The sequence below is a fragment of the Lampetra fluviatilis genome, chromosome 25 (assembly GCF_964198595.1).
Source record: "Lampetra fluviatilis chromosome 25, kcLamFluv1.1, whole genome shotgun sequence".
NCBI lineage: Eukaryota > Metazoa > Chordata > Hyperoartia > Petromyzontiformes > Petromyzontidae > Lampetra > Lampetra fluviatilis.
The window spans coordinates 1,205,832-1,226,202 of NC_136299.1; the positions used below are offsets into that span (position 1 = coordinate 1,205,832).

The following is a 20,371-nucleotide window of genomic DNA, read 5'->3' on the forward strand; positions in this document are numbered from 1 at the left end:
CATTCGTCCTCGCTGCGCTTGGACGACATAACAGAATGATCCGTGCCAGGTGCGCGGTGGGACGGAGTCGCCAAAAAAATTGCGATTTTGACTTGTGTTTATTCGGGACCCCGGGGTCCTGCCATGAGGTTCAACGAATTGACAATTTTGCCTTCATTGTAATTAGTCTTTATTGGCGTTATACCAGATGAAACTATCGCTCAATAATTAAAATATTTAAGGTGAAGTAGTCCTGCGGGATGAAAGGAATTCGGTTTGAATAAAGCACATCCGTTTTCTGCCCACATTCCCACAGAAAAGTGAAGGCCATGCACCAACATGTTTGAGGTCATCATGGGTCCACTTTCCGGATTTCAGACTTGATGTTTGAGCGAAACATGCTTAACACGACTTTATGGGGTAAACCGAAATGTCTAATACCCAAACCGTTATTTTTATTTCAAATGTGCCTAAACCTTGAAGTGCAACCAATCTTATGCAACCACCCCACCCCCACATTTCAGATTTGGAACGGTTCTAATTAGGGGGGGGGTGGCATTTAGGCCACATTCGTTAGCACACCTTGGTGGTGTGTTGTCCCTATAGTGTTGCAGTTATGGTGCAGTTGTGGGAACGTGGCTTTGATTACGGTAATGTTGGGGGGGGGGGGGTATAAATAGATAACGATCTTGGCAATACTTGTATTAACAATAACACGTTCCTTCGGAGTGGGCAGGTAGGAACTTGGTTGGACAGCACATTCGTGCACGATAGAAAGCTCGCGGTCACGTGATGCACTTCAACCAATCTCTGAACGTACATGTTTGGGAGGGGCGATGCACGACAGACAAATAATCCCTGGTGGGCAGTGTGAAACTGTTGTTCCTACTTGTATAATTCCACTCGTTGAGTTATCCTTCAGCGATGAGGACTCCAGACTGATTTTCTTCTCATCCACTCCGTTCGACCACCACTCGGCAGGTCACAACACTTTTCTATCGGCTTCCTCCATGCACTGCTCAAATTGGAAGTCCATCCTACGGTTTCAATTCTACTTATCTTGCTAATTTCCATAAATATTTTGATTTCACACTTGATGATTGCTTGTGTTGCAGTCGAAACGTCGTGATAATTTTATTTTTAATATTTTTATTATTTTATTATTTTCCTTCTACGTGACTTGACCGAAAAAAACTATAATATGAATGCCATAAACATGTTAACTCTTATCGACTACAACTTTGATTGTAGTGCTGTTCATTGCTGACCGTATGACATGTTGGTCTTCTGGATCTATGCTCAGCAACCATAACGAATGAAAACAAGCAGACGTTTTGTGCAGGCCACGCATATTCTTTAAAGTAAAATTGTCCACTGGAAAAATATCACATCGTGGAGATGCCGGGGATTAAACCCGGGGTCTCACACATGCGAAGCGTGCGCTCTACCACTGACCTACATCCCCATGGTGGTTCTACCTGGGCGCAGTTCCACCTAGGTACGGGGTGAAACTTCGTCATCAGCTTCTTCCTCTCCCTCGTCACCCCACTCACTCTCCTGTTGGCCCTGGGCCCTGTACACATCGAGTCTGCACAGAGTCCAAGCAAAATGTATTTCTTTGAAAGAAATAGAAATAACAAGCATACATGTGGATGGATACTATGATGCTTTCCCAATTTATTTATTCTTGGAAAATTTTAATTCGGAAATAAAAAAAAGTGTTTTGGATACTTTTAAGCACTGGTTTTCATCTCCAAAATTTTAAGTAAACCATTTGATCACTGTGTGCATCGCTAGTTATACAAATAGCAAGTTCCTGAAATCAACACAAATTCACCCTCAGGTATCGTTCATATAGTTATACTGGTAGGAAGCACTTGGTTCCACCAGCCCACAGGGGATTATTGTGTCCGTCCGTCCGTCGGGAATCCAAAATTGGGAGGGGTGGGGCTGGGTGGAAAGGGGAGGGTGGGGAAGGGCTGGTCACCCCGTGGTGCCCTTATAAAACTCAACGTTTAACCGACTCACGCCGGCTTGTGCCCGCCCTCACAGTTGCCCATATTTGCGAAATACACCACGCCGCCGTTGACCCTGGCCATTGACCGAGCAACCCAGCGTTCCTTCCAGTTCCCTCCGCAGGAATGTGTTTACAAGAGTTCATGTGCACCCCGATTACAGGGACATGGACACAGCCAATTGATTTTGGAAATCAACCTTTGTTGGAAACATAAATTAAATAAAAACTTACATTGAGATGCCGGGGATTGACCCCGGGGCCTCACACATGCAAAGCGTGCACTCTACCACTGAGCTACATCCCCATTCTGGTTCTACCAGGGCGCAGTTCCACCTAGGTACGGGGTGAAACTTTGTCATCAGCTTCCTCCTCTCTCTTGTCACCCCACTCACTCTCCTGTTGGCCCTGGACCCTGGACACATCGAGTCTGCACAGAGTCCAAGCAAAATGTATTTCTTTGAAACGAAAAGAAATAACAAGAATACATGTGGATGGTTACTATAATGCTGTCCCAAATTATTTATTCTTGGAAATATTTAATTCGGAATTAAAGTGTTCTGGATACTTTTAAGCACTTGCTTTCATCTACAAATGTGTAAGTAGACCATTTGATCACTGTGTGCATCGCTAGTTATACAAATAGCAAGTTCCTGAAATCAACACAAATTCATCCAAAGGTATCGTTCATATAGGGTCATATTTACGAGAGATCATGTGCACCCCTATTACATGGACACTGACAAACACAATTGATTTTGGAATTCAACCTTTGTTGGAAAAAGGATTTAAATAAAAGCTTCCGACATGGAGATAATGGGGATTGAACCCAGGGCCTCACACATGCAAAGCGTGCGCTCTCCCCCGGAGCTACATCCCCACCACGCTGGCAGCCAGACAGGTAGTCAGCCCCCTTAACTATCGGTCCCTCCCCTTACCCCCTCTCCCTCAGGCCCCTCTGCTGACCCTCCCTCAGGCCCCTCTCCTGACTACCCCCTTCCTTAGACCCCTCCCCCTCCTCCCTTAGGCACCTCCCCTCTCCGTACCCGGCAGGTCTCCACCAATCAAATAGCTGTTTATATTATTTATTTATGCACGACAGACAGACAAAAAAAATCCCTGGTGGGCAATGTGGAACATTGTTCCTACCTGTATCAACGCCACACTTACAGCATTGCTGTCGATGTTACAGATCAAAAGGCTTGGAAAGAATGTGCAAGAAATTCAGGTCACTTGCTAATCAAAAGCTTCATCCCACGCAAATACGCAGGGAGTGTAAACGGAGGTATGAAAAAAGTAGTGCAGCTTATCCGACGTCACGTAGCGCTGTCATAGCTATATTAATCCTTCCAGTTGTGAAACCAGAACTGCAAGCAGGAAATTGATTCCTGGCACATTCCATATCGCTACTCATCCTGGGCATTTCAAAAGGACACTGCATGGTTAACCACTGTGCGTGTTTCTATACCTAGAGTATGAAGTTCACAAGCACGCCACGTTGATGTGATTAAACCGTTTATTTCATAGTATGCGTATCATGCAACAGGCGCGTTACACTTGGAATGCGCGCAGCGCGTGGGTCCTGCCATTCCGCTCGTGGTGTGCTCGGAAGTTCGGGTGGCAGCAGAATTTCAAGGCCGCGATCGTGATCACGAACTCGAGGAAGTCGACTTCCCCATCCTTGTCATCACCAAGGTCCCTCAGGATGCGGCTCACCACGAACCCATCCACGGGATTCTGAATGGAATCACAAAAGCAAGGGTTAGAAAGGACTGGACCGCAGAACACGGGCAAAATCTACAGCAAGTTATACACGGCGTAATGGCGTGCCAAATGGAGGTCATTCAACCATGCTGATGAACTGAATAAGCCAACCACAATACGTACTGCATTCTCCTCAGAATTAATAAGGTCCGTTCGAACTGAACACTATTAACCTCCTACCCCCGTTAATGCACCCCCCGATTAGGCCCAGGTCAAATACCATCTCTTTACGTCCGAAACACCACTGCACAATTCTGACCATCGCCTCCTGAAGCCGATTGTAAATCAGCTAAATGGCGACCTCAATAGTCCAAGTTGGAAGTTTACGCTCCACCACAGCGGTGTGCTAAAGTAGCAGCTAATCAGCACGGTTTACGTGACAAACCCTACCAATTGGCCATGTCCGGTTTAACTGATATTTATAGTTACGGGATGCAAACCAGAAAGCTTTATTATTACAGAATAACGGAGAGGGTACAAGCTCAAAGGATACATCCGGAGACTCAAAAATGGGATGAACAGAGGTCCATACGAATAGCAAAACCACATCTCACCTGGATCAGACTCTTGCCCTTATCCCCCTTCAGGAAGCTCCTGAACGTTTCCTTCTTCAGACAATCTTTCACAGCACTGTCGCGGGCGAGTTCATTGAAGGTGGACAGGAGCTTCAGGGTGGCTGCATGGAGGTCGCTCATCTTAGCAAGCGATGCACGGTCGAGTTAGTACGCAAGAGGAATCTGCGAGGACACGACACGAGACAGTCTTCAATCATGTGAAGACAATGCACACGGCACCTCACTCTACGCACTAGAATGATGAACCACAAAACGAGCGAAAATCAATCACGTAGCGCCCCAGTTTTGTTCCAAACAATTTCTGGTCTAAACCTCAACCAGCGCTGCGCACTGCTCTCCACGAACCCAGGCAAAACCCGCGCGTTGCAGAGATACCAACTACACAAGGCATCTTGCCCAACACAGCGGCAGTCGCGGCACCTGCAAGAGACGTCTGCAGCTTTAACGACGACTGCTTCCACCCGTTGCGGCTTTTATGAAGCGCGTCCAGTGACGTCACCACTCACACCTGCTCGCTCTCATTGTGCGATTGAGTGATGATGTTTTTTGATTGGTCCCGTTTATCTCGTTTCCCGGCTAATTTACAAGCGAAGTCCGTGATGCCAGAGCACAGTAGCAACAACATCAACAGACAATGAACTGGGAGGCGCGTGCCAAGCGGCCCCGACATTGTCATCAAGCGGGCGCTTGATGGAGGGAGTGGAGGAGTTTGCACGGGGACGAATTAAATTAAATCTACATCGTCACTCGCAGCCGACACCACAACCCCTGCTGTAATATTTGTACGCAAATGAGATGCCCGCGTTTTCACTGCAGGATTTGACTGATATGTCCACATGTACGTGGATCTGCCGTGGTGTCAAGGTTTGCTCACCGGATGTGTAATGCAGAGGTCTTCGGGTTCGATCTCCCCGAGCGGCAGTTGAACCACCCAGCATTGTAACAGGTACACCACAGGTATTTGATCACGATGTTTGGGGGGGGGGGGGGGTAGAGCTTTGTGACGTCATATTTGAGGGGGGGTCTGACTTTTTGTGACGCCGTGTGACGAGGGGGGGGTCAAAAATCGTCAAAGATCGCGTGACGTCATTTATGGACGGCCCCTTAGAACTACGAACGACCATAATTGAGGGCAGCCTGATCGTCATTGGTGGAGTTGGCACGCGTCTCCCATGAGGCGCTGGGATGCCGTCACAGGCGGCAAGACTCGTGTTGCCCCCGCGTGGCTGAGGAATGAACAAACAGAGGCCGAATTGATGTTTAGCTTGGCAAAGGGTTTTATATCACTAGTTCATAAAGCCTGCCTTCGCTAACATAACGTGGAGATCGACACGATGCGCTAATCAAAGTTTCAAAGTTGTGTTTCTTCTGCACATTCGTCCTCGCTGCGCTTGGACGACATGACAACAGAATGATCCGCGCCAGGTGGGTCGCGGCGTTTATGTGCGCGGTGGGACCGAGTCGCCAAACATACATTAATTACGATTTTCACTCCCGTTTATTCGGGACCCCGGGGTCCCGCCATAAGGTTCCTATAACAGTAATTCAGTAGTGTGGTAAGACACCCCAGGACTCACAATCAGCACAGAATGCAACACTCAACCCTCGTCACAAGTGGGTGGCAATTACGAGACTGTGGGTTAAAATCCAACCTCCGTAATATATTTTTTCACTGAATAACCAATGTTATTTAGCTCGTCATTTGTTGCCGTATTTACGAGCATAATAATATTTTTAGCCCGCAGCATTTTTATTAAGGGGGGTCTAACATATTTTACGGGAGCCACCAAATTTGTAGGAGGGCTTCTATTACCAATCAATCCACTCGCTATGGGTGAGAAGGCGTCGCTTGCCTGTAACTTCATTCAGTACCGTCAAGGCCGATGTACCCTCTTTTTAACTTTTAAGAAAATTGTAATTAAATTAAGTTCATAAATATTTTACAACCCTCGCCACAAGACGGCAGCAGTCACGAGATCATGGGTTCAAATCCAACCTCCCTTATAATAGATTTTATACAAGATGTGAAATTGTATACAAATGTATTTAACTGCATCAACGGCTCCATGTGACTGGGAGCAATGTTAGTTTCAGCGTTACTCGCTCTGCCAAAGTTTTAATATGCAACACAGACACGCCACAACACAGTATCACATGCTGTGTCATGTGTAGGTCTCCACTATGAAATGTAAGTTAATAATTTCAATACAGTACTCTTACAAGGCAGCAGTAAGCGACGAGGTTGGAGCTTCTGCGCTCCTAAACTGGGTCATCGTGATGTCCTCGGTCTACATTTCTGTGGTGTGGATTCTTTTAAATGAGCCCGCGACTCTATCCTGGTCTCGTGAGTTTTCACTCGGGTAGATGCACTGTTATACATTTTAAAGCAAAAATAAATTTCAAAAATTTCATTGTGACCACAAATCGTGACAATGGAATCGTGGGGGTGGATTTTGGTTGGCTCAGCCTGCCCTGCTGTGTGTTCTCGCTCCAGGACAAAAAGCGCTATAACGAATCAGAGTTCCTCAGGGTCACGCTAAACGAGGTCTGCCGATAAACAGGACCCTGCGGGGTGGGCTGGTAGGAACGACTAACCAAAGAATATAAACATAATGTATTATTACACTTGTTTAGCCAGGAAAGCCCCACTGAGTCTAAAGGTTTGTGTAGGGTCCTACTAAGTGTTTGCAGTAGGGGGCGATGTTGCTACACCGAATCGGACGATACGAAGGGAGAGTGTGAGGCCTAGTTCTAGGCTTTAGGCCTAGCCGTAGGCTTTAGGCCGCCGTGAGTTAATTTTAAAATTAAATGTTTTTATTATTTATGTAAAAGCTTTAAATTTAAATGTTTCTATTTAAAAGCATCAGGGAATGTAACATTGTTAAACATTAACTCCCTTGCACACACGCGGGTGTACGATACGAAGGGAAAGTGATAGGCGTAGTTCGAGGCTTTATGCCTAGCTGTAGGCTTTAGGGCGCAGTGAGTAAAATTTGAATTTAAAAGTTTTAATGAAAAGCTATCTCAGGGAATTAGAAGGGAATGTTACACTTGTTTAGCCAGGAAAGCCTCATTAATTTAAATGTTTTAATTAAAAGCTATCTGAGGGAATTATAAGGGAATGTTACACTTGTTTAGCCAGAAAAGCGTCACTGAGTCTAAAGGTTTTTGTAGGGTCATGCCAAGTGTTTGCAGTAGGGGGCGATGTTGCTACACGGTCGGACGGACGGACGGACGATATAATCTATTGTAGGCTGGTCCACTTCGTTCCTACCAGTATTAAAGTGTTCATGAAGCGAACAAGCGGTTCTGTGGATATGTATTCGATGTTACACATTCCTGGATTGTAAACTTTCAATTATCAGTTGATGTTAAAAAAAAATCCATATTAAATTATCTGGAGTGTGAGGTAAACAAACTTGCCCGTGAGTTGAAATTTTCTACTGTTGTATAAAGTCATTTATGCAACAACAAAACTGTACAATTACTGTTATCACTGCGCAAAAATCATATGAACTATAGCTCACAGAGGTCAAGCTGTAGCTCGAACATATACAGCCTTGTGTACGTAACTTTACTGCTCAGGGCATTGGGACTCCTTCTAAGTTGTCGAGTTATATCACGTTTGTATGAGGGCCACTTAGCAGAAGTGAAACAATTGCCTTGATTTGGCTTTTATTGACCCATGAAGTTCCTCATGTTGGTTCGCTGCACGAAGATGAAGCATAGATCCGCTCAAGCGAGTGGTGGGTTCTTATAACAACAGCATGGATCTCTGAGACTAGATATCCAAGGTTATGAAGAGGCCATCAGAGGATTGAACCAGCCCAGCTGGAAAATGGGAAGATATAGCCCCTTGCTTTTGGCGAGTTCATGAACAAACTCCGATGACACCAGGGCTAATGAACTATTCACTAAGGTTTCTGACTTTGTATAGACACATCGCATATAAATGACAATTCGCAAAGGTGTGCTGCTGCTTCTGCTCAAACAGCAGGAAGACACGACTTCCATTATGCCTTGCTTGTATCGTCAGCCCGTCCTCTTTCCCGTCATGATCGTAACGAGAGAGCAGGCCAGCTAAACAAAAGACGATAGATGTTATTCTGAGTTGTGTTCTTGTCCCATTCCGTACCACACAGCAGGTTGAGATGACTGGACAGCTTCACAAAGAGGGAACGAAAATCGGGTTACCAACTCTCCCTCAATCTTCTGGTGACGATTTAAAAGCGACCCGATAGCTTTTAATTGGATACTTTAAGGAAATTGATTCATTTTAAAAATCTCCCGCAATATCTTCAGTGAAGAGTTGGCAAACCTAAACGTGAGTGGGTCATGTGACGGCAACACTTTATTCAAAAGTGCTCTTTTGGGTAGCTTTCGTATCTCTGCAACAGTGGCCAACAAAACCTGCCAATTAGTTATTAGTTAGGAACACCGATGTGTTGGAGCGCAAACATACAATATGTATAGAATGCGATTCCAATGTGTATCTGGTAATTACAACCAGCTTCATCAGGCGACAGCCATGATTAAGGGCCCATTTCTATTAACGCGATCTAACACAAAAAAACAAGTTGCGTGGACGCCGTTGCACGGAATTCGCCCGCTCGCGTCGACGAGAGAGAGAGAGAGGAGCTGCAGACAGCAGCCACCAGCTCTGCTGCCCTCTATATACGAAGGTGTTCTCGGCCACATAATGAGCGTTCACGTGTGGGATGAAACCATAGCGCCCAAAGAAAACCCACGGCGTGTGCAAGGCGAGGCAAAACTTTATTCCGTACAGATGGAACACGTGGGCGTACATGTTTGCTGGTCTGCCTTCTCCTGGCGAGCCAGGGTATGGTGCCTCATTGACGCCAAGGGGTTGAGAGTTTCACAGCATTTGTGCGATCCACCAACCCTTGCCTCCACGGTGCTGGATTACCGGCGTTCGAAGTCACCACCGCCCGGCTAAAATAAACAACCTTACAGTGATGTTATGAGCGACAGTAGGTCCAGGCGTGCCAGCACCACTGTCGAAAAAATACCAAGTTAAAATAAATTGTCGTGCAAATGATGATGCCGATCGCTCCCATGGACGATCGACGATGGTCAGGCAGCGTGGCGGTCAGCTCGTTTTCTGGTCGCCGACGTGGTGAGATGTTATCTCGCTCGCCTGGTATGCAGGGGGTCGTGGGTTTGATCATGACTCTGACGCCTGCTGCAATTTTTGAGTTTGTATGTTATCACCCCGTGGTAATTTTTTTCTGGGTCTTTGTTCCTTTCACATTTAGAATCAACATGCGTTTCGAGTATTTGTCTGCTATACATTTCCACTTAATAAGCCACTTCGTTGAGCTATCATTTGTGATAGCCAGATCGCTTGTAAAAATGTAGCTCAGTGGGCCTTACCTGGCGAAATAAAAAATAGTTTAGTATAGTTTGAATACACCCGTAGTATTAACCAGGACGACCTGACGGGTTCAAACCGCAAAACTCAACGAGCTGATAAAGCCCCCCGCCCCTCCCCACCATCCCCGCCCCCCCCCCCGCAGCCCCTCCCCCCTACAGACACAAGCCCCGCCCACCGTCGAGTGACGTCACGACCAACTGACGCCCACTCTGAAGATTCAAGTCTCCCGCGAAGAAGCTGAAGCCGACGACTCCGCGACTCTCCGAGACTCCGAGACTCCCTGAGGCCTTCTCACTCGACTCGCTCTCCCTGCTTGAGTGAAGAACCTCGCCGACGACGGTCGAAGGATGGAAGAAACATCACCGAGGTGAGTGAGCGTGAGACGGCACTGGGGAGAGACAAAGACGGCTGTGAGATGTGTTCAGCAGTGGGTGAGTGAGACAGCCCTGCACAGGACACCCGGGTACTCTGTTGTGGCCGTGTCTATGTCAGGTCGGGCGTTGCCTTCAGAGGGACAAACATTGATACACACCACCGTGAGGGGGGGGGGGGGAGACACTTGGGCACCACAAGGGAGACACGGGGGACACACAGACACAACGTAGACACACGGGCACACAACAGAGACACAGAAGGCAGACACATGGAGACGCAGAAGGGAGACACGAGTTGCTGTTCTATTGGTAGTGGACACTCCTCACCAACACACGGACACAGGCGAGGAGGCTTCCAGTCATTTAATCCCCCACCACCGTCATCATCCACAGCGCTCTGCTCTTCTGCTGCTCTGTCCTCATCTGCTGCTCTCTTATCTTCATCATTATCTGTGACCTACCAATGTCTGCAGGCAGGATCAATCGATGACAATCCTATTGCCTGCAGATGTTTAACAGATGAGATGCGTTGCACCGTGAATTCCTCCTGTTTGATGAGACCGTCGACCCTTCTGCACCGCCACTTTCGCCATCGCGGTTTCGATAAATCGCGGGGTCGGCAAAAGACATTAAATGGGAAGTTTTAGTGAGTTTTGGGAGTGTTGCGAAAGCCGCAGACGACACTCAAAAGGTTTAGAAACTCATAAATGCATTAAATATATGTACAGTACTGTATAATATTAATGTCTTTTAGCTTTTAATTCGCGAAAAGAACACGAAAGCCAGCAGACGACACGCAAAGGCTGGAAATGTAGAGATAACTTAGCAATGACCTTAAATCAGTACACTGTACTGTATGGCCAAGTACTGTACCATATATTTGTATAGTTGACTAGCGATTTTTACTGTGTTTTATTATACTATTATTGTTCTCATATTTATTTCATTTTTATTTTTTATCATAGTTTTACTTAACACTGACCTTCATATACGACCAAATACCCATCCCAAATAGCATTAAAAACACCCCAAAAAATAATAATTTAAAATGTTTTATCGGGGAGAGGGGGGGGCTCGGTTAGAGGTGCTCACTTCGCTCGCCAAGGGGACCCAAAGGACCAAAACATTTTACGCGGTTTTTCCAGATAGCGGGGGACCTGCACCCCTAACCCCCGCGATGTGGAAGGGTCTACTGTAGTTTAGTTTTATTCGTATATTTTTAAAGTGATTTGTTTACCTTTTTCTACACTCTGCACTCCTATCGTGCTTTTGTATTGTTGTTGTAACGTTCTGACCCGCCTCCAATTGAACATCTGTGAAAAAGAGCTTCATAGCTCATCGGATTCCTCCAGTATAAATAAAGATTCTGATTTCACATGATTCGAGTGTGATTGAAAAGTTCCTCGTGACTGTCGGCACGACAGCCTGCGAGCAACTGTGACCCCAAATGCATTCCGTCTACGTTTGCAGGCAACCGGATATTGGCGACATGCCCACCGCAACATGCTGCGACCTCTCGCCTGGCGACAACCTGCCGGGGGAGGAGGAGGAGACCAGCCTGTCCTGCTGGGGCGGCTTCTGTCGCAAGGGGCCGCGTAAATCGGTGGCTGAAAAGGCCCTCCTGAAGGCCCAGTTTAAACTTTATAAGACTCAGGTGAGGGTGCACCAGAGCATCCAGCAGCTGTGGCGGGACGCAGCCGCGGTTGCTGCCACCAAGGAGCTGAAGGAGGAGGAAGAAAAGAAGAAGGAGTGGAGCGCGGGAGCAGGAGATCACAAGAAGGTGTCCAAATGGCCCTTTGTCAACAGATGGAGGCGCAATAGGATCTCTCCCCACAAGGTCAGCAGACCAGGTGAGGAGATTGAACTTGGCATGGTTGCGAGGGACAGGGGTGGGGGGGTACGGCGCGCGGTCAGAGACTTGCCCGGTCTCAGGTGATGCTAAACGCGTGATGTTGATTGTAAATCTGGAGGGAAAAACTGAAGGACTCGGAGAAAAATCGATGTGACCACGGGGAGAGACATGCAAACTGCATATATACCACAGGGGTCAGGGTCGAGATTTAACCCACGACCACTTATATACCAGGCAGGATAGTTAACATTTCGCCACCGTGGTACCCTTAAAGGTAAGGCGTGTTGAAGCAGTGCACCTAGTGTGGACAGCGAGGCTCAAATTGAAGCGGTTTTGAAAAGTTCTTCTGTGATGCCACCTTCTCGGGCACCGCGAGAGCACGTGAGTGACGAGGCGATGGGGTCGTTTTGTCACAGGAACAACCGCCCAGACAGCAATGGACTGGGATGCTCCCGTCGCACTTGTGGATGAATCCATGGCCACCAGCCTGACCCTGAGCAACATCACCATCCACCTCGCTGGCACCGGGAGTGGCAACAGCAGCGACGGCAGCAGTGGCTACCCGTCACAGTCCGAGTCCTCCAAGTGTTTGGCAGACTCGTCTGTCATCGATTCCAGCGATGATGGCTCCCTCCACAGCGACCCTTGCACCCCTCTGCCTCTCCAGCTGGTAAATATATATCTGTAGTGTTTCTCAAGCTTTTTTGTCCCGCCAACCTCTCACTCTTGTGACAAAACGCATTCTCCTTCTCTCTTAATGTCAGTCATACAGAATGATGAATATGACCAGAACATACATTTTTTAATATTTAAATGCAGCTGAAAGGTTTTTATTTTTATTGGCAGCATTTAGATCTTGGTTAGTGTAGTTTAATCAGGGTAGTTTACCAAAAAATAATGTTTTAAGTATTGTTTAATGTTCAAAACAAAAGGTTTGAACATTAATTATTTCCAGTTCAACCTGCGTTTGCATCACAGCTCCATGGACCACCTGGTGGTCCGTCGCGGACCACTGGTGGTACCGGGGGCCACACACATGGATGTTGGCCGCATCCTGATTGCCTATTACCCCAACTGCAGGAACTCGTCAACGCGGACCCTACGGTCATGGAACCACACGGTGTGCTGTCCCTCGACCAGGAAGCATCAAGCAAGCGTTGGATAGTGGTCATGGTGCCATCAGCCCATTGGAAGACAGGCCAGGGATCGGTAGGGAGTGACTTACATATGCAAACACATTGGGACCTGTAGTAAAGACTCAGATCCCATATACAGCCTTTACAAACTTCTGGGGCAAGTTTTTGTGTCCGAGTGGCGATGTTTAAACACGCACCAAGTACTAATTTGAGACTCGATGGTCACTGGTGTTGGCCGTGAGGGGCATTAAATTCTGGTCACTGAGTTCATAAAGCAGCGCGCCAACTTTTACACTGCTGCTTCACGATAACATACACATGTACACGTACCCACATACGCGTTCACACATGCAACGAAAGCCATGTTAAAGTGTTCGCTGTGAAGCCCGGAGCGTCGGTTTGGGATTTGCGAGCGAATCGCGCGTTTGCCTCGGGCATTCTCGACGAACTAATGTTCATGGTGGTCTCCTTCACAGGTCTCCCAGCCCCGGGGGGGAAGTCATGTTATCAACGTGGTTCCAATCAGAAGGTGACATTTTTTGTGTTAACATTAGATGTGTTTGGAACCACGTTGATAACATGACTTCTGCTTCTGCTGACTCAATGTCAGCCAAATGCAAAGCTAACCTGATTTCTAAATTCAACCTCCTATCTAAAAAGAAACCAGAGCCACACATCGCAAAGCTGGATGTTAACAAGACCGTGATTAATCAGAGTAACATTCCAATCTCTGACAATCTAAAAACGGTACTGGCCAAAGGACTAAATTTCGCCGTCACCCCTAAATATATACCAGTAGAGGATATGATTTCTCAGATTGATGTAGCCCTCAGAGGCATAGGACACATCCATGCTGATGTAGCAAGAGCTGAAATAGCTACTATTCTCAAGAATGCTAAGAAACCCACTAGTAACATCAGCAAAAACGAACGCTCTGAACTCGCGAATTTAAAAAAGAGAGATGATATAGTCATCCTCTCGGCAGACAAGGGCAATGCCACGGTCATCATGGATAAAGATTCATACAACAACAAAATCCTGGACCTTATTGATGGGAGTTACTCCAAAATTAAAAACGATCCCACTAAAAGCCTAACGACAAAAACCAACAGTATCATCATGAGTTCGACTTCCCTAATCGAACCAAGCAAACGTCCCTCTCTAAAACCATCGGCGGCAAGACTTCCCAGACTCTATGGTCTTCCTAAAATCCATAAAGAAGGCACCCCGCTACGACCCATCGTGTCGACGATAAACTCTCCGACGTACAAACTAGCCCGTTTTCTATCAGATACTCTGCTCCCCTTCACAGGCAAGACCTCTTCGGCAGTACTCAACTCAACCCAATTAGTCTCTATGGTTAAGGACATGGTACTATCTCCTGATGACATTCTCGTCAGCTTTGATGTAGTATCTTTGTTTACCAAAGTCCCAGTACCGGACACCCTAACAATAATTGAGGACTTAGTCCAACAGGGATTGAATTCTGATGTACCTGCGCTGGTTAGGCATTGCCTCACCAACACCTATTTTACCTGGAATGGCACCTTCTACAAACAGAATGAGGGTACCCCTATGGGCTCCCCCTTGTCACCAGTTATAGCCAACATTTTCATGGAAAAGTTTGAATCAGACGCCATCCAGACATCCACCCTGCGTCCTTCCCTGTGGAAGAGATATGTGGATGACACTTTCGTCATCTGGCCACATGGCCTCCCAGCATTGAACCACTTCTTGGACCACATCAATTCTAGACACCCATCTATCAGATTCACCATGGAAGTGGAGAAAGACGGTAAACTACCATTCTTGGATATTCTGTTTAAGAGGAGGCTTGACGGATCCTTGGGACATTCTGTCTACAGGAAAGCCACCCACACAGATTCCTACCTGAAACCGGATTCCCACCACCACCCATCTCAAAAGAATTCTCTCATCAAAACGCTATACCACAGAGCCCATGGCATTTCTGACCAACACCACCTGACTGATGAATTAAGACATGTACATCGGGCCCTCAGGATGAACGGATACTCTGACCGTACTATCCGCCAAGCTGTCTCTCCCACCACACAGAAACAACCACATGAAACTCCGACCAAAACTATCACGTTACCATACATAGCAGGCGTGACCAAAAAGATCTCCAAAATTCTAAACAAACATAAGATCCAAGTCCGATTCAGCACAGTGCATAAAATCCGTGAACTGATTCCATCTGTGAAGGATGTCGTTCCTGACTTACAGTATCCTGGAGTCTACAAATTGAGTTGCATTTGTGGTGATTGCTACATTGGAGAAACAAAACGTCATGTTGCTGATCGTGTCCGCGAGCACAAGTCAGATCTGAAACACGGCAGAACTGATTCTTCGGCCGTTGCCGATCATTGCTACAACTCGGCGGGCTCTCATGAAATTGTCTTTTCCGAGACCAAGGTTCTCTGCAAGCCTCCTGGCTACCATCAAAGGTTTGTACACGAAGCCATACAAATATACAAACACAGACATAATTTCAACCGTGATGATGGGTACAAACTCAGTAATCACTGGAAAGATGTTATTAACCACGCAAAAAAGACTTAATTACACTTTTTGGACCATCTTATCTGACAGGCACTATTTTAATTTACTTCACCGAGTGTTAACATCCCCAGTTATTTTTAACAGTACTCTCTTCATTTTTCAGCCTGCATTGGTATAAACATGGGCATTTTCGTTCCTTTGTTCTATCATGTGTATCAGACCTCCCCTCCCCCCTCTCTGCCCATTGTGTTGGCGTGCGCAGCAGCCGCGTCCAAGCCGTCGCCAAATGTTTTGTTGGCTCCCTCCCCCTCCCACCCCCCTCCCTCCCGATACGTTCCATTCATTGGCTACCACATTCTGATGAACTCCCCCCCCCTCTCCTCCCCCCTTCAACTTGCTTATAAGGGATTACATCTTGAATCATTGCTTCACTTGATGCAGCTAATCTGGCTGTGACGGTCCCACCTGATGACGGAGACTTGTGTTGCCTCCGAAACGTCGTGAATTTTATTTTTATTTTTGTTTTGTTTTATTTTACTTTCATTACTTTTAATGTTTTACCTACGTGACTTTACCGAAAAAACCTGAGAATATGAATCATTGCAGTCACGAAAGCTTCAAATCTAGAATTGGTAGAGTAATTCACAACATTTACAATTTGAGTACGACATTTCGCTGGCAATTACATCCAGCATCATCGAGCAATTTGCCAGAATATTGAAGCAATCCACCTGCTTCCAGTCTGAAATGTAGAGCAAGACAACGTCATCACTGAACCCAATCACGTGCAGAGATCGGAGGCAGGGGAGGGGGGGTTCTTGTAATTTTATAATAGATTAGTAATCAGTTAATTCATATGTGTTTCATCTTTAGGGAATTGTAATTGTAAGATGTATTACTTAATAATATGCTTCCAGGCCGCGCTAAGCCTCTGGCTGTCAGAGCGGTTAAAATTATTTCTCTCAATTTAAATGGATTCTCGAATTAGTCTTGGCCAGTAATCATTATTTTACACAACATTTTAACGATTGAGTGCCAATGTTGGCAAGCATGTTCTGAAACTGCCGACAGTTGTGTTTGAGAGTATTTAATATTTCTTGTGTTCTTTTAGTTGTATGCTAATGTTGTGTCCCGTCTGTACAAAATAGCATATGCCACATAAGCAATTAATCCGATACACACGTAGGCTTTCGCGACCAATATTCATAATAAAAGTTTTTGGGTGAGATCGTTTAAGTAAATGTGATTGGGTTCAGTGGTGACATCGTCCTGCTCTATGTAATACTAGAAGCAGGTGGATTGCTTCACTATTCTGGCAAATTGCCCGATGATGTTGTGGATTTACTTTCCAACATACTGGTGAGCTGAAGTAATAACTAATTGGCGTTTTGTTTATGCAACTAATTGGCTGTGTGGGGCGGTGGAGGGTTACAACACTGCGTATGATTTTTTACTGTAAATAAATTATATTCTTTGGGTCTTTCGGTAAAGCCAGGTAGATAGATCAAATAATAAAAAAATTATGAAGATGAAAATAATAACAATATCACGACGTTTCGATTGAAACACAAGCAATCGTCATCAGGTGAGAAATATCGCGGGAGAGCTGCTGAGAATGGTGGGAGCGCTGCCAAGTTAAGGAGTTATCAAGGTTTGGGATGGTTGTAGCCCAAAGGTCAGTGGGAGGGGCTAGAGATTAAATTTGCGTGTAAATGTAAGATCGGGAAAATTTTGACAAACGAAGCTGTGGGGGTGGCCATTATATTGTGAGAGATTAGCATGTCAATGTAAACAATTTGCTTGTCAATGTAAGCTCGGAGAGAGCTCGGCAAGAGCATTGCCACATGGAGATGGACAAAGATAGCAGGCCGCCATTTACTAATACAGCTAACGCTGGCTGTATTAGTGAATGTAACTCGGAGAGTCGAAAATAACTGCTAACATAGGTAGGGAGGGAACATCACAGCCAGTTATGACCTAAACTGGTTAATAACATCTTTCCCATGATTGCTCAGTTTGTACATTTCCAAGCAAATTTCTTTCTTAGATATGCTAATCTCTCACAATACAATGGCCACCCCCACAACTACGTTTGTCAAGATTTACCCGATCTTACATTTACATGCAAATTTCATCTCGAGCCCCTCCCACTGATCCTTGGGCTGCACCCATCCCAAACCTTTATTACTCCTTACTTTAGCAGCGCTCCCACACTATTTCTCAGCTGATGACGATTGCTTGTGTTGCGATCGAAACGTAGTGATATTGTTATTATTTTTGTTACTTTTATCTTTATTATTTTTTATTATTATTTGATCTATCTACGTGGCTTTACCGAAAGACCCAAAGAATATGAATTTCTGCAGTCACGAAAGTCAAGATGTAAATAAATTGTCTTAATAATTCACTTCTTCTTCCTAGCGTTGCTCCCGCTGTGGCACAGGGTCCGCTTTTCGGCATTGTCTTCTCCATTTGGCTCAGTCCAGGGCATCTTCGGGGGATGCGTTGACCGTCTTCATGTCTTCCTTTATTCGATCCATCCATCGCTTCTTCGGACGTCCGCGTGGACGGCGGCCCTCTGGCTCAATATGCATGGCAGTCTTGGCCACTGATGACTCTTCACTTCGCATCACATGGCCGTACCACCGAAGCCTTGCCTCAAGCATCTTGTCCGCAATGGGGGCCACACTAAGTCGCTTCCGAACGTCTTCGTTCATGACACGATCCCATCGAGTCAGTCCAAGGCTCCATCTGAGCATCCTCATCTCCATGGTATGGAGGGCTTGTTCGTGTACAGTTGCGGCTGGCCAGCACTCGGATCCATAGAGTGCCACCGGTTGGACAATGGTCTTGTAAATTTTTCCCTTCAGCCTATCCGGCATTTTCCGATCACAGAGGACTCCGGTGACTTGCCTCCACTTCATCCATGCCGCATTGACTCGTGACCTCACATCAGTCGTGATGCTTCCATCTGAGCTGATGGTGGAGCCCAGGTACTTAAAGTCCGTCACTTTCTTCAGATCTTCTCCGTCAATGCTGATGGTGCCGTCGGTTTGGGGGCCACACTCCATATACTCTGTCTTTTTGATGTTGAACCTCATCCCGTTTTCGTCCAAACGTTCCTTCCACATGCGCGTTTGTCTTTCCACATCTCTCTCTTCATCTGAGAGTAGGACGTCATCCGCATAGAGAATTGACCATGGCAGGGGCGTGTGCAGGTCAGCAGTGATCGTGTCCATGCACAGGATAAACAGGAGTGGTGACAGGGCCGATTATTGGTGCACTCCAACGCTGATGGGAAATGGCGGTGATATGCCCACTGCGCACCTGACTGCACTGGTGACGTTCTTGTGTAGGAGTTGCACCCAATGCACGTAGGTTTCAGGGACTCCATGGGATCGAAGTGAGTGCCAGATGAGGTCGTGGGGGACCCTGTCAAATGCCTTTTCAAGGTCTAGGAACGACACGTGCACAGCTTTGTTCTTCTCTCTGTGCCTCTCCAGCAGGAGCCTCGCCGCGAATATGGCGTCCGTAGTGCCACATCCTTTGACGAAGCCGCATTGGTTGGGTGATAGGGTGATGATGTTTCTAATCCTCGTGTCCAAAACTCGCTCAAAAATCTTCATCGCATGACACAGGAGCCGGATTGGCCTGTAATTCGAGCATTCTGCCACGTCCCCATTACCCTTCCAAATTGGAACCGTCGTGCTGGTCGACGAGGCTTCTGGGACCTCCCCGGTGCTCGTGATGGTGCTGAAGAGCTGGGTAAGGAGGGCAGCACCCTGCCTGCCAAGGATCTTCCAGGTTTCAGCAGGGATATCGTCCGGGCCAGTCGCTTTCCCATTCTTCATTCTCTTGATAACTTGTTCCACTTCGATGATGGTGATAGGCAAAACGGGACCGAGGACGTGTTCAGCGCTAATAATCGGTGGGTGGGGAAATTCCTGGTTACAGATTCCAGAGAAGTAGTCGCTCCAGCGTTGAAGGATGGCGGTCGGGTCTCTGAAAGCGCTGTGATTCTCATCCTTTATGCATTTAACCTGACCAATATCCCGAGTTGAACGATGGCGCGCCTCTGCCAGTCGATAGATCTTATTGGCACCTTCTGGGGTGTCCAGTTCGACATACAGTTGGTCGTATTGAGCTAATTTTACCGCTGCTACTACTCGCTTCACTGCCGATTTGCAGTTTCTGTAGTGTTGGTAATCCAGATCTGCGAGCGTTTGGCGCCACTTCTTGAAAGCTAGCTTCTTCTTTTTCACTGCTAGCTGCACTTCTTTGTTCCACCACCATATTTGCTTGTCAATGAAGCGTTTTCCCGGCTTATTTAGCCCCAGTGCTTCCGTTGCTGCTGTGCACAGTTGGCCGGCGAGATCTTCCCAAATTGCATTCGCTGGTCGGTTGGTGTTCACGTCAATCTGATTGAGGGCGACTCTCAGCTGATCCTTGCATTCCTTCATCTGCCACCACTTAATTCGCTGCTGTCCCGTTGTTGGTGGGCGATGTCGCTGGCCAATGTCCATTTTCATGTCCATGACCAGGATGCGATGTTGTGGGGCGATGTTGTCCGATGGTATGACTAGTGTTTGTCACCGTTTTCAGCTTATCCCGCTTGACAAGCCAGTAATCAATTTTAGTTGATCTCCCACCACTGGCGTACGTAATGAGGTGGGACGGTCTCTTCTTGAAAAAGGTGTTGGCGAGGACAAGATCATGGGCTTCCGCAAAGTCCAGGGCTCGGTTTCCCTCATCGTTCTGG

At 46.7% G+C, this 20,371-nt stretch overlaps 2 non-coding genes and 1 pseudogene across 3 annotated transcripts; all 3 read right to left on the reverse strand.

Annotated features, from left to right (window-relative positions):
* Positions 1-1,372: 1,372 nt before the first annotated feature.
* TRNAA-CGC (transfer RNA alanine (anticodon CGC)) lies at positions 1,373-1,444 on the reverse strand. The gene has a single exon. It is a non-coding gene; the product is annotated as a tRNA-Ala (tRNA).
* Positions 1,445-2,228: 784 nt separating this feature from the next.
* TRNAA-UGC (transfer RNA alanine (anticodon UGC)) lies at positions 2,229-2,301 on the reverse strand. The gene has a single exon. It is a non-coding gene; the product is annotated as a tRNA-Ala (tRNA).
* A 1,211-nt stretch (positions 2,302-3,512) lies between these two features.
* On the reverse strand, positions 3,513-4,723 carry LOC144941853 (protein S100-A1-like; annotated as a pseudogene). The gene is made up of 3 exons (XR_013639277.1): positions 4,664-4,723; positions 4,312-4,494; positions 3,513-3,730 (listed from the first exon to the last, which is right to left on the reverse strand). The product of XR_013639277.1 is annotated as a protein S100-A1-like (transcript).
* Between the last annotated feature and the right edge of the window lie 15,648 nt (positions 4,724-20,371).